We start from the raw sequence: 16330 nt of genomic DNA, 5'->3' as shown, positions 1-16330 counted from the left end.
GCTCTATAGTTGTGCTTTTGTTCTTTGTTAGAAATAATATTGTGATTTGTTCTTTGTATGTATGACGTACATTATGTATACACAAAAGATATATATATATGTATATATAGCATTGATCTATGTGATAAAAAGCCTGTGTAAGATAATTTTAAAGGTCATGGGCTGCTCAGAACCCCAAATTCGCCTCCTGAACTTGCCAAAATCTTGGAGGAGAAATACAGCAAAGCATCTGAAACTGCTTAAGTCTGTTGTTTGTGACAATATTCTCTGCATTAGTCTCATATCAAGTGTCTCAAGGTTTCTCTTTTCATACTGTTATTGTTGCTGTAGCAAATCTAAAATATCGATGAAATTTCCTTGAACTGAAATTCGTATCTACTTTCTTAATTTAGATATTCCATATAAACCATTTCTGTAGGGAAAATAACACTTTGATTTTATATCTTTGAAAGACGAGGATTCATATCTTCTGTGTAATGATTTATGTGAGAATGTTTGTTCATAACTTCTGTTATATTTCTTTAAATGTAAATATTTGTTACTTTTGCCATTTGTTGTTCTTTGTTAATATCAGTTTATTTTTCTCCAGTAACCTCATTTGAAAGGTCCCCTTCTGACGCATCGCCCTCTCAGTTTCATCGTAACTTGTATACATCACTTCAGAGCAGAACATATTGTCATACAAAATAATAATAATAATAAAGAGAAAATGAAGAAATGTGGGGAAATAAAAAATATTGTAATATATATGGGATTGCTTTTTTCATCTCTATTAAAATTGATTTGCTCAAATCTACAATATTTTCAATAATTATATTCAGATATTTTCATATATCTGTCACTGTGTATAAATGTTCCTTTAATGGTTGAACATAGGGGCTAGTTAACATGTGTATATGTATGCAATGAAATGCAACAACCTTTTTAGTTTCTAGTTTGTAGATGAATTTAAGTGGTTGGAGGTCTCTGCATTTTTCATAACTATGTATTTGCACATATCATATGTCTTCTATAAACTTTGTGCTTGGGGGATACCAAAATATTTTTTTTTATTTTTCCAATACATATTTAGAAATTAGCAATGGTTGGTCATAATGGAAATTCTACAGACATTCCATCAGTATGATTGAAAGTAAGATACACTTGTAGTACTATGTCTCTATTTACATTATCCAGTATAATTTTGGTTTCTACTTCAAATGTATTTGTAACCAAAACTGACCATGCAGATAGTTTTGGGGGTGAGCACATGTCCTAGTGGTTAAGGGGTTGGGCTCAGAATCATAAGGTAATGAATTCAATTCCTGGACCACTTAGTGCATTGTGCTCTTAAGCAAAGTATTTCAGTTCATGATCCATCAAGCTGAAAATGAGTATCAGCCTAATGCTGATCTCTCTCTCCCTCTCTCTCTCTCATATCCTTCATGTTCAGATGGATCAAATTTTAGGTAGGAAGGCTAAGGGTGTCTCTATGTCTGCTTGTAACTATGTATATACCTAAAACAATTAGTAAAAGCAAGTCACTTGCTAGTAAGTAAAGGGTATGATGTTATTTAGTGTGTGTGTTTGTGGCCTTTGAACTACTTGATATTTCAGAGTTGATCTTATATTTTTTGACAGTTTTACAATATCATGTTACTATTTCTCTATGTGATTTGCAATTGCAAATATCTCGTGATATCCTAATATTTGCACAGAAATACCTGGATATTAGTATCTAATCATCAAACTGATTAGATACCAGAATACTGGTATCTGATTGGTTTTATGGTGCTGATACAATAATATTACTAGTTTTACTGAGATTGCACTAGTGTTAGAAAGATACTATGAGACTAAAATTACTAAGATGACCTGTAAGTTACTAAATAGCAGCAAAGTATTATAGGTTAGTAACATAGGCTCACTGACACATTTTATAGATGCAGACTTTGCTGTTTGGTTGAGAAGTTCACTTTACAACTGTATGCTTCATGTTCAGTCCCACCGGAGCAAGTATCTATTACAATACTATAGCCTCAGAGCCAACCAAAAAGCGGCAGCATATTAAAATACCTTTAAAGGTTAAAATTATAAACAACTTATTAACAAGGGCAAAAGAAAATTATTTCTATGGCAATATGCTGATAACAGACTTTTAAATCGTCAATTTCCTCATATTATTATATACCCACTACAGAAATACATTGTGCTGAAATCGAGGAAAGCTAGCCAACAGAATTTTTTTAAAAAGCTTGTTATTTCTATATTGAATCAATTTCGGAATTAATCTCATAGATTTTTTTCTTCTCCAGTAGAAAATACGAACAGAAATAAATGAAATACCTACATGCGCCCATGGAAAAGAAAAACGAAGCAAAAGTCATGAGTACACATAAGTACCCCAGATATATCTAAATATAAAATCCTTTCTGTAGTGGGTATATAATATGTGGAAAAGTCTGTTATCAGCATATTGGCATAGAAATAATTTTCTTTTGCCCTTGTTTATAAGTTGTATGTATATATATATATATATATATATATATATATATATATATATATAATAATTATTTGAGGGAATATTAATCCTAACTTATATATATATATATTCATATATATGTATGTATTTATGTATAAGCATGTGTCTTTGTATCTTTCTCTTTATCTCTCACTACTTGACAAACAGTATTGAGTTGTTTACAATCCTATAACTTGGTGATTCAGTAAAAGGAGTCTGATAGTACTGGGTGGGGAGGGGGCAGTTTGAAGGCAATACCCAGGTTTGTCTGCTGTATAATGATTGAAACCGGTTAAAATGAATAAAGCACGTCATTATAGATCATCAAAGAACCACTTATCTTCACTTATCATATCTAGCTTCCTGAGATGTTTGCCAAGGCACAAAGCTATGTTTGTCACAAAATGACAGACTTGTGTATCATATAACATAATCATATTCTTCAAGAGTGAAAATATAATATTAGTATCAATCCCAACTCACACATTGGATTAATAACCCCCTAAACTAAAGATATATCTTGACACTAAGGCAGCAACAATGTTGAAGTTTATGTTCATTTACTTGAGATTTAGATACTTCCTTCCTCCATGAACTGTTGCTGTTATTGTTGTTCATTTTCCCTTTATAAATATGTTTATAATCATTTTTAAGAACAACTGGTAATACAAAGCACACACATACAACATATTTATATATATATATATATATATATATATATATTATATATATATAATATGTGTGTGTGTGTGTGTGTGTGTGTTTTGTCTCTGAGTTTGTCTCCCCGTCACATAACAGCTGATCTTGGTACGTTTATGTTCCCGTAACTTAACAGTTCAGCAAAAGAAACCGATAGAATAAATACTAGGCTTACAAAGAATAAGTACTGGAGTCAATTTCTTCAACTAAAACTTTTTAAAGTGGTGCTCCAGCAGAGCTGCAGTCAAATGACTGAAACAATTAAAAGAATGGAAGAATGAAAAGAAAGAATGTGTGTGTGTGTTGTGTGTGTGTGTGCGCGTGCGTGTGTGTGTGTGTGTGTTGTACTTTTTTCATACACACTGTCTCTAGATCTACTTTTCACAATTTGTATTTCCTGTTTATTTTTATATTAATATTTTTGTTATTTTCTTAAGATGAGTGGGGTTTATGGAAAATCTGACTGCTTCCAGCATGTAGAGTGACCATTATAGGAAGCAACACCTCGTCTACATGGGAACAGTGTGTGTGTGTGTGTGTGTGAGAGAGAGGCAAAAAGACAGGCAGACAGAGAAGAGAGAAACAGTTGAATACATTTGCAGTGGTTTAGCTTTGTATCCAATATCAACATGATTGAAATTATCAAATACTCTGGCAGAAAATCAATAAGATATGTACGAGCATAACCATTTCGCATTAGAGTTAATTTGATATTTTAAACCACAAGAAACCCAGAATAAAGAGCAGAGACTGTAAAACAAAGAGATTTCTTTAAATTGTTTTCAAATACTTTTGTTAATTATTGTTTGAAATATTTAGAGTTTACATTACATTAGTAATCAAAAATATACACCTGTTATCAATGTTAAACACCACACCCACCTCACAGATGTACATCTCTCCATTGTTAATTATGTGTGCATATCTATATACACACACACATGCACACCATACATATATACTTCTTAGTTCCAGAAACATCAGTGATATTTCAATGTTTCTGAGGGTCTTCATGAGGTTTTAGGTCTTTCAATACAAGACTCATGCAGGCTGGCCCACCCAGGGTTGATCAAGTCCCAGTAGCAGCAAATCACCAGTCTGCCTCAAAATCATTTTGTGGCCTTGTGGCTTTCTCTGCAGCTTCAGCGATAGAATGTATGGCCCTCCACTTTGCTGCATTACTCTTTGTGTATGTATGTGTGTGTGTGTGTGTGTGTGCGAGTGTGTGTGCGTGCGTATTCGCACACGTCTGTATGTGTGAGTGTTCATAAAGCATTCAAGTAATACATATGAGGAATGAATGAAAGATTATAAGGTAATGTCACTGAAAAGAGAAAAGAAATTGTATTTACCTTACATAAGTTGTTTAATGATCCTAGAATTTTTCAGGACAAATTTCTCTTCTCAGATACAAAAAAATATTGAGCAAGTACCAAGAAATTTTCTATTATCAGCAAACCATCCTAATGAAAGCTAGAGAGAACGAGAGAGACACTTAAATGTCTTTTTATGCACTGAATTAAAGTTTTGCTATGGTCATCTTAGCATTTTATCCTTCTGAGTTAATAAAATGCAACTCACATACTGGAGGTCAACTTAATCAGTTGAACACTCTTCTTTTTATTATTATTAAGGCAGTGAGCTGGCAGAATTGTTAATGTGCCATGCAAAATGCAAGGTAAACTCAAATTTTTCTGAGGTCAACTTTGTTAGTTATCCTTTTGATGTTAATAGAATTCAGTACCAGCCAAGTACTAGGATCGATGTAATCAACTTGCCCTTTTCCCTCAAAATTGCTGGCCTTGTACCAAAATTTGAAACAATTATTTTATAATTATTATCATTATTTTAATTGTTGTTGTTTCTACTCACTTTTACAATGATGATGATGATGGTGGTGGTGGTGAGGAGGAGGAGGAAGATATTTTACTGAAGTAAGAAGTGTCAGATATGTAGGAAAGATGCAATTTGGTGTTGTGATGTTCATGAATTTTCCAAACAAACTAACAGCATACATTATCAAATATCTAAGAGAGTTTCTTATGCTGTCCCAAGGGAAGGGGAACACTCATTTGATCTTTATTTAACCTCAGGCCCTTACCACCTTGATTCCATTTACATGTTTCATTTCCACCCCCATCTTATCCGAACCCAATTTTTTATCTTTCATACCTCCCTACTTTTATAAAACAAGCACCAGTAATATACTGTGACTGGGTTAATTAAATATACCTCCCTTTCACTTAGCAAACAATAAAATATATTTTTAAGGGTTAGGGCCTAAAAAGGACCATAAAAATGAATCAATATATCTCAAAGTTTGTTTTGGTTTCCTTCAAGTTCTTTTTATTTAATTTTCACTTTGTACCTCAGCAGAAAGTGTACTTGCAATGTCTCTTATGAGTACCTCAGCCCCTACCAAAATCATAAAGGTAGAAAGAATAAAAAGCAATTGAAGTTTAACTCTTTTGATACCAACCCACATGAGTCTGCCCCTGATTCTACAATACAAACTTCTTGTTTTAAAATGATCTGAGTTAAAAGCTTCCATCAAAATGTCATGTTGATGTATATCCCAAACACTATCCTAATAATGACAGTTATTTTATTACATACTTTTTTAAGGCAGCAAGCTGGCAGAATTATTACCATGCCAGACAAAATGCTGCTAAGCATTTCTTTCAACTTTACATTCTTAGTTCAAATGCTGCCAGGCTCAACTTTGCCTTTTAGCTTTCTAGGGTCAATAAAATAGGTACAAGTTGAGCACTGGGGTCAATATAATTTACTTATCCCCTCCCCCAGAATGGCTGGCTTGGTGCCAAAATTTGAAACTAATATATGTTCCAAACACTAACTTAATGACAAAATTATTTTACTAGATTTTGCACTATTTTTCAGAATTAATTGAAACAAAAGTAATATATGTCTACAGAATTGTGGTAAGCAAAGGGCGAAAACAACGTTGGGATGATAGGGTGGGGAGGGCCTGTGTATAATAATAAGGAGAAGCAACACTGTAATGGTGGTGGTGGTGGTGGTGGTGGTGGTGGATAGCTGAGGAGTGGATACAACCAACAGTGTAGTTGTTGTTTTTTGATCATGGGGTTATGTTAATGGCAGTGTTGTGGTAGTGCAGGGGTGAAAGAGGAGGTGATGAAGTTGTTCCTTTTATACAGGGAGATGGTGAAGTTGGTATGTGACAATTAAAATATGGAATTGTTACCAGCTTTTGAATTAAGAAAATGGAACTTATCAGAAGAATTGGCAGGAGAAGGCGAGGAGATGAGTAAAAATATATTAGGGAAGTTTCTAGAATGCTAAGTGTGAATAACTGATAAACCAACCAAATTTTCTGTACCATATCAATGTACAAACATTCGAACAAAAACAAAAAAGAAAAGAATCATACACACAAACAAACAAATGTTGAAAAATAGGTAAATAAATAAATTGACTATTTAAAAAATATAATATTTTGAAACAAAAAAGTACTGTCTAACAATCCAACAAAATAAAGCAACAAAAAAAAGAGAAAGGAAAAAGAAAAGTTTTCTGAAATTTTCCAAACTACAGACATTTATTTGTTGTACAATAAAAAAATTTAGATCAACCACCTACAGAATATATATACACACACACATACATATATATATATATATATATATATATACATGGTGATGTGTGTGTGTGTGTACGTGATTGTATATATATATATATATATAATGTCAACAAAGAAAAGCTTTTTCTGGCTTTGAACAGCAGACAAACCTTGAGGACTAAAATACGTTGTCAATGTGAGAAGCTAATGGAATTCTATTGTGCACCAATATTGTAAATAAACCAGTTGAACCATGCAGCTAACTCTTGTTTTGTATCCTCTTTTATACATTGTTTATATTGTCTCCTGCTCTCTCTCTCTCTCTATCTATTTATCTATCTATCTATCTATCTATCTATTTATCTATCTATCTATCTATCTATCTATCTGTCTATCTGTCTGTCTATCTACATGCACACCACACCCATCTATTCATGCTTCCTTAAATACATGACTGCTCAAATTTTCAGGTTTTAACTATTTCTTTTAGATTCCTTTTATGTACAGTCATCCCATGCGATATTGTGGATCATCTATCGCAGTTTATTATTTAAGCTTACATCGATTACTCTGTGGCTTTGTTTTGCATTTATAATAAAATAGATATATTAAAATTATTAAAATTAATTAAAAAATATACAGTACTGTTTCTACTTCACAAATTTTCACATATTGTGGGGTGTTTTGGAACATAACACCCGCTATAGTTGAGGGATAACTATATTTTCTTAATAGTCTTTGCACAGTCAGTTTGGAACAATAGAGTTCCTAAATTCCTATTTGATGTTTTCAAACCTTCACATTTACAAACACTGAATATATTTGGCATCTATGTTGTTTCTTGTGTACAAATGAGCTATAAAAACTTAGAAAAAAAAATACAAAAAATTTGAAAACAAAGAAGATAAAACTTTAACATATCCCTGTATTTAATGAAAGATACATGAAAGTAGATAGATAGATAGATAGATAGATAGATAGATAGATAGATAGATAGATAGATAGATAGATAGATAGATAGATAGACAGACAGCCAGACAATCATACAGATAGATATACACACATATGTATATGTGTCTGTGTGTGTGTGTGTATATATATATATATATATATATATATATATATATATATATATATATATATATATACATATATATATATATTTCTGTATTTATATATTAGGTTGTCAAGTATGAAATTTGTAGAAAAGAAAAAAAGTTTGCTGATGTTTTATAAATACAAGGAATAGTTTTATTCATCAAAGTATGCACCCATATCATCAATACACTTTTGCCATTTCAGCAGTAGACCAGCCCAGAACTGTAAAATCCTGTCAATCTAGAGTCAATAAAATCTTGGAAGACCTGTTTTACAGCATTGTCAGAATTAAATTTTTTTTCCTAATCTAGTCTGTTTTTTGTAAGTTTCTGCATCATTTGGTCCAGATGGCTGCAGTATACTGCAGCCATGATTGATGAGCCAGGTTTAATGGAATCATAATGAATCACACCTGTGCCAGACCACCAAACACACACCATCAGCTTCTTTTGATGGATTTTGCTTTCTGGACTGTGTTTTGGTGGCTCGTCTTTGTCCAACCATTTACAGTTGTTGTATTGGATCCATTTCTCATCACATGTTACAATTTAATTCAAAAATTATTCAATTTTGTGGCAAGAAAGTGGCATAATGCAGGCTTCCAAACGTTGCTGTTTCTGATTTTCATTGAGTTCATGTGGAACCCACTTATCCAACTTTTTCACTTAACCAATTTGAACTAGGTGAGTCAATAATTCATGGCACTTTGAGAAAGATCTGACTCGACGGTGGCTTTCAGTTTGTCATTATCCACTTTTGCTTCTAGTTGATTGTGTTGCTCATTTGTGAGGTCAAAGTTACCAGAATGAAGTTTTGCAAACCAATTTAATACTGTCTACTGTGTAATAACATTAGAATGAAATACTCCATTAATATTCCAAGCTGTCAGTGATTCCATATTTCCAAGAAAGAACTCATATTTCAAAACTGTACAAATTTCTGATTTATCCATCTCTAAACAAAAATAGAAAAAAGCGATTTATAAATAATTTATAAAGTACAAAATGAGTTGGAATAAAGAAATAGATGTGTCAGCTTTCTGACAAAAAATAAAGATTGTCAAAATATAATAATGGCACAAAATGAGCAGCTGTCAAAGTTTACCATATTCCTTGCTACAAATTTCATACTTGACGAACTAATACATGTATATATATATATATATATATATATATATATATATATGTATGTATAATGAACTTATTGTATACAGTTCATTGTATTTGTGTGTGTGTGTATATATATATATTATATATATATATATATATTGGGTTGGTGCATAATTATCGCACCATTTTTGCAACAAATTTTATTCAACAAAAACATCTTTAAATGACAGTCTGACAGTCTGCCAAGCAAATGGGAAGCAGTAATTGGGAGTAGCTGGTGAATATGCTCCAGAATAATCATTTAAAGATGATTTTGTTACATGTTATTGTTTTTGTTGAATAAAATTTGTTGAAAAAAAGCCACAATAATTATGCACCAACCGAATATAAATGTAAATCTAGGGTTCGAGTGTAAGAAGAAAGTTAACTCCAAACAATATAAATATAAATAGTAAATATAAAAAGAAACACCTGGGGTTGATTTGCTCGACTAAAGGTGGTGCTCCAGCATGGCCGCATTCAAATGACTGAAAAAAGTAAAAATGTAAAGAGAGTATATATATATATATATATATATGCACACACACACACACATATATATACACATACATACATACATATATATATATATATTATATATATATATATATATATATGTATATATATATATATATATACATACATATATATATATATATGTATATATATATATATATATACATACATATATATATATATATATATATATATATATATATATATTGTTACGGAATCCCACCTGCCGTCACTCAAGCTCTTCGGGAAAAAACCCGGGACCCTACCAAGTCGAGCGACGAGGATTTACCGGCCCGATCAATCGGAGAAAGTTCGCCACGGAAAGAAGGGAGAGAGATAATTCCGTGGGGGAAAAAGTGGCAGCAAACACGGCAACCAGTGACCGGAGATAACAACAACAACAAACGGGAAGAGAGACAGCAGAAGGCAATTGGCTACATTTAACAACAGTTTATACAATTATTACAACATCAAATAAAAGACATACAGATACAATATACAGTTCATAGACAAATAAGTTCAGATCAAATCAAAACAACGATACAGTTCAATGTTCAAATCACATTAAAGTCTTTCTCTTTCTTTTTCAACACGTATTAACAATTCTGTAACACAATTCACAATGTTCTTTATAATCTCATTTCTTTTTCTCTTTAGTACTGTTCTTTCTTTTTATTCCTCTTTCCTTCTTTTTTCACATCAATTCTCTTTTTAGTTCAACACATCAAAATACAACAACCAAAAGACACAAACAAAACTTTACCGGACGTTCCTTTCCGTCTGCAACAATTTCAGAAAACTACTACCGTAATCGCCAAGCCCTCTCGCCGCAATCTCTCTCAGTTCCTTAATCTTCTCTGCCTGTCTTCCTCTGTCACAGCAGAAACAACCTGTTACTAACTTGCTCTGTCCTCGACTGTCCAACAGATTCACATCTCCTGCTTTTTAAGGGGTTTCCTTGAACTTTCTTACACCTGAAAAGGGTCGCAGGTCTCCCCAGAACTAATCAATCCACCTGAATCTGACAGGACAATGGATTTATTCAAAAGTAGGTCGCAAGCACTGTCCTTAAATTGACCTATTCATAACATATATTATATATATATATATATATATCATATATATATATATATATATATATATATATAATTATTATTTGAGGGAATAAAATCCAGACTTACAAGGAAAAAAATTCATTTAGAAATACTAAATCAAATTTCACACAATATAATATATATATATAAAAAAATAGAAAAAAACACCTTTTAACAATTCAAAATGAACAATTAAATTACATATAATAGAAAAATTAAAATTAAAATAACAATAAAATGTCAAAGATTAAGGATTTTTTCAAATGTCATTTTTCTATGGTAAATTCTGAAAATTTATTTCAGAGATGTCATCATCATCATCATCATCATCATCATTTAGCGTCCGTTTTCCATGCTAGCATGGGTTGGACGGTTTAACTGGGGTCTGTGAAGCCGGAAGGCTTCATCAGGCCCAGTCAGATTTGGCAGTGTTTCTACGGCTGGATGCCCTTCCTAACGCCAACCACTCCGTGAGATGTAATTGTAAATATTCTAAGGCATGCTGGTTTATGGCTGAGACCCAAATTACAGGTAACCTTTCAACTTTCCCTGAGATGAGATGCCAAAACGCAGCTGCATTGAATGCCATGGGTGGCAGTCACAAACGATTGTCATGGAAACTGAAATGCATGTGCATCTCGTGGAGTTTATGGGTATAAAAATCAACTTGAAACGCGATCTTGGCATTTGTAATTTGGATGCATCAAGTATGATCTGATTGTCATTATTTTTCGTTATTTTTGTTATTGTTTAACCCCTGGTCGGCCCTGATTCAGCAGACCTATAATCAAAAGTGTTCTCTTCATGACCAGCTTGTCTTCTTTTTCTAGATATAGAGAACTCTGGGACTGCACAGTCCAGTGGGCTCTTTTTTGAAAGACAGTTGGGTGTTATTTCACAGAGATTTAGTCACTATTTCTATTAAGTTCAACATATATACATACATTTGCTCTGTATATACAAAACTAAATTTTCTAAGAAATCAATTTCCAGTACAAGAGTTTAGGGTGGGTGTGAGTTGAAACAATTTGACAAACTATATCTTGTCGATGTTGTCATAATCTAAAAAGACAATGATGAATTCCTGTTGGGTGTATAACAGAAGCTCTACTATTGTTTCATATAATCTTTATTTTAGGGTGTATTCAAGAGAGTTTTGGCTACTATTTTTAGTAGGTTGAACAGGAGCTACTTAATTGTTGCATGCGTTTCTTACACCTTGACATGTCTGATGGTGAGAATGTTTATTTCTAAGAAGGTTTACATAATTGCAATATGTTTGTTCTGATATTTATATAAATACATAAAGGGCAGAACTGACAGAAACCATTAGAGCATCAGATAAAAGACTAAACAGCAGCATTTCTTCTGGTTCTTTATGTTCTAAGTTCAAATCCCAGTGAAGGCACCTGGATTAGCGATCAAGGTATTCAGCTCATCATCGCAAGATCATGAGTGCAATTCCCAGCAGTGCACTGTGTCCTTAAGCAAGACACTTTATTTCACATTGTTCCAGTTCACTCAGCTGGCAAATATAAGTTGTACCTGTATTTCAAAGGCCAGCCTTGTAACACTCTGTGTGATGTATCTTCCTGGGAACTACATTAATAGTACATGTGTCTGTAGACTGCTCAGCCACATGCACGTTAATCTCATGAGCAGGCTGTTCTGTTGATCAGATCAACTGGAATCCTTGTTGTTGTAACTGACAGAGTGCCAGTTAAATTCAAATACCATAGGGATGAACTTGGCTTTTTATCCTTTTGGAGTCAATAAAATATGGTACAAGTCGAGTACTGGAGTCAATATAATTGACTGTCCGTCTCCCATTAAAATTGCCAGCCTTGTGCCAAAATCTGAAACCATTTTTACACTGTATAACACAATTTTTGTCCTTGGGTAGCAACTGTTATTTCCTATTTGCTTACTCCTAGAAAGTATGAAAGAGGGCTTATATTTCCTTCAAACTTTGCTTTTGCTACATTTATTCAAGCCCCAAAGAATCCCTCTCAGCACATGGCTTTGATGCTCCCTCACCATTCATGCTCATGATCAGAGATGCACATATTGTCAGCCACTAAGGGACAAGCTCAAGTGATGATTTTTGTCCTTGGGTAGCTGTTGTTATTTCCTATTTGCTCACCCCTAGAAAGTGTGAGAAATAGCTTCTTGTTACATTTATTCAAACCCCTAAGAATCCCTCTCAACAAATGGTTATGATGCTCTCCCACTACTCCTGCTCATAAATCAGAAGTGCACATATTCTCAGCTACTAAGGGATATGCTCAACTGGTTAAGGCCAAGCAACTGACAAGCAAATCTGTGATATTGAGTAGAATATTTGCTACAATGATATTTCTACTTCAGCAACTTACCACTGAATCTGTCTGAAATATAAGATAAAATAGGTCAATTTCAAAACTTTGATGCCCAGGGGACAAAAGTAAAACTCGAAGGGAACAGTAGTCATTTCATTTGATTTCTAGATAGAAGCAAATAGGAAATAACACTTACTGACCAAAGACAGAGAAAAATCAAAATTTTGTCACACTGTTATTAAGGCAACAAACTTGCAGAATGATTAGAGTGTAGGTCAAAAGGCTTAGCAGCATTTCTTTTGGCACTTTATGTGTTGAATTCAAATCCCAACAAGGTCAACTTTGCTCTTGCACTTTCAAAGTTAATAAAAAAAAATGTGATAGTCAAGTACTGGAGTCAATGTCACTAATTATCCCCTCCCCTCAAAATTACTAGCCTTGTGCTATAATTAGAAACAATTATTTGCATAAGTATAGAGATTATAGACAAATCTAAAACGTGTAAACATAAAATTATATAAAAACATTACAAAAGTATTATATTTCGAATTACTTTTTAATTTAAAAATTGTCTTTTTCTCCACATTTTTGATAACGCATTTTTGATTGGATCAGCTTCATAATATACAGTAAATTATCATCATCATTATAGTCATCATCACAATTATCAGTTAGTGTCTACTTTTCCATGTTTGCAGGGGCTAGAGAGAATTTGTTGAGGTAGATTTTCTGCATCTGAATAACTTTTCTGTTCCCCCAACCTTCGTCTGTTCCCAAGCAAGGTAATCCTTCCACATGGACAAACATGGAAATGGACAACATCATTTGGATGTTTCACCAGTCACTGCATTCCCCGACCTCCATGCTCTTTGCATTTATGTGAAGTCTCTACTCCCTACTCATGCACCCTTGGCAATACTCTACCATCCCATTTATACTCTGATCCCTGTACTTTGAGGGTTTGTCCTAGCACCTTGTCACCATCTATATCACTTTCTCACTCCACTCTACCATTTCATTTATATTCTGATTCTCAAATCTTGAGGGTATACCTTGGCACTTCACCACCATCTCTCTCTTGCTCCCTCATGTATGCTCTTTCTCTCTCTCTCTCTCTCTCTCCTCTCTCTCTCTCTCTCTCTCTCTCTCTCTCTCTTGCTATTTCCCTCTGGCTGCGTAACCATATATCTCCTCTATAGCAACACACTGATTTCTGCATTTGCTCCTCAATCAAGACTGGCAAATGAACTGAAGATCCTTTGTCATTTCCCCTATGAGGCCCTTATGTCCTGAGATCAGCCTTCAGTGATATAAACAAACATACATACATACATACTTACATACACACATACACAGGGCCGGATCTACCACTAGGTGAACTAGGCAACTGCCTAGGGCGGCAACATATAGGGGGCAACAAAATTTGAGGATGTCTTGGAAGGTGCTGACTTAGGAGAGAAAGTTTAAGAAATTTATAATTATAAAGTTATAATTTTGTTATTATAATAAAAAAAATTCACTATCTAATCATCAACAGTTTGATAAAGATTTCAGTTATACTTACACTTCCAAAATCCAATGTTCCCTCTAAGGCTTCAGCCCATAGTGCAGCCCAGTCATTTGAAAATTACTGCCTGGTTTAATTTGAGGACCCCAGAAAACAAATGAATTTTAAAATTTAACATATTATGTGTATATTTTGTGTAATATACTTAACAGTTGTAATAAATTGTATAATGACAAGTTGGTTTGCTGGTGAGTTGACTCTACCCCTATATGATATGTATATTAGTAATGTGCCAATGTCTCAGCAAAAATTAAAAATCAACATCAGTTAGGTGTTGTCAAAATTTTTATATCATGGTTTTGATATGTGTCCACAGCATCATTTTTTAGGGAGAATTTTTTCTTTCAAATTAAATTACAGGAGGAGCCAGGGAGGTTTTTAAAAAGAGTTTTTTTTTTCCATGGGCATAATCCATTGGGATTTTTAGCTCCTTTTTCACTTAATATTAATCATATGATTGATAATTATTTAATAAATATTTATATTAAATTTTTTAATAATTTTTGCTTCAAGAAACCATTCAAATTCTATGAGTAAGACCTGTCAAATTTGTCTGAGTAATGTACTCAATTATATTCAACTTGACTTAAACTGTTTTTCTAATCAATAAACCTGAAATGCGAAAAATTGGTTTGTCTCATTTTGGGATGGGAACGGTTTAAGGACCAGCAGATGGGATCGGATTGGCTCCAAAATTTATAGAGACATGTAAAAAGAGGCAAGGAAACGACTGGACTAGGTTAGAAACCCCTATCTCAAAAGCTGTGGTTACTAGGGCAACAAAACCCAGACTTTGACAAGTGTTTGTCGTTTCTCTCCGTCTTTCTCCATCTCTCTCTTCCCTTCCTTCCCCCTACTTTTCATCAATATCTATAAAGCTGAAATGTGAAAAAGTTGTTTGATTTCTTGGTTATTTGTCTCATTTGGGGATGGGGAGGTTTAAGGGGTGGTAGATGGGGTCAGATTGGCACCAAAATTTACACTGGGGGGTAAAATGGGGTGGGCAATGGTGTGAGGAGGGTTGCAAGTCACATGGGGCTACCGTTTGGTTTCCATGGTGAGGAATATGGGAAAAATTGAGTTTTATGGGATAGACAGGTTGCACTGTTTGAATAATGGTGGCTTTTCGTATTGCTGCAGGGGCTAGAGGTGGTTATCTTTAATCTAATCTATAAAATGAAGAAGGTGAATGTTGATACAAATTGGATTATGTATAAAGGGGTCTAAATGGGGCTGGAAGGGGATTAAAATTTACAGAATAGGGTAACTTGGGGTGAGAAATTATTTGGGAGACGTTTTGGGGTGCTACAGTGGTTGCTTTACTGTGAAAATGGAGATTTTATTGATTTTTGGGGACATTTGGTGGTCTAGATTGGACACCTTTTGCCCGATTTCAATCAAATTTTCAACATAGTAAAGTGGAAGCAGATTTGTAATTTAAGTGCAGAAAATGGGTTCAAAATTTTGAAAATTAAGGCAAGATTTAAGAAACAGAAAGGAAGCAACAGAAAGTAACAACCACACCCTCACCTGCGCATAGAATGGGTTACCTTAAGCTAGTCTATATAATAAAATAAAGTTTTGTGTGTGTGTTCATTCACTTTTCACACCAAAACAGCTGCGTGAATTGCTTCCATATTTGGCATGTGTAAAGGATTTTATTCCAGAAAAAAAATAGGGTATTCAGTTTATCTTTTTCTTAAAAATTAAAATTGCTTTATATATATGATTCACTTCTTCCCAAATGTTTTTCAATATCAACTTCTCGTATGGACGTAGCGATGAAGAA

General features: G+C 33.5%; 1 long non-coding RNA gene across 1 annotated transcript; it reads left to right on the top strand.

Annotated features, from left to right (window-relative positions):
• The first annotated feature begins 2562 nt into the window (after nt 1-2562).
• On the top strand, nt 2563-14591 carry LOC118764362. Its single transcript, XR_005000192.1, has 3 exons — nt 2563-4278; nt 12319-12321; nt 14581-14591. It is a non-coding gene; the product is annotated as an uncharacterized LOC118764362 (long non-coding RNA).
• The last annotated feature ends 1739 nt before the right edge of the window (nt 14592-16330 follow it).

This window comes from Octopus sinensis, linkage group LG7 (assembly GCF_006345805.1).
Source record: "Octopus sinensis linkage group LG7, ASM634580v1, whole genome shotgun sequence".
NCBI classification, from domain to species: Eukaryota; Metazoa; Mollusca; class Cephalopoda; order Octopoda; family Octopodidae; genus Octopus; species Octopus sinensis.
This window is presented reverse-complemented; position numbering and strand designations above follow the sequence as displayed.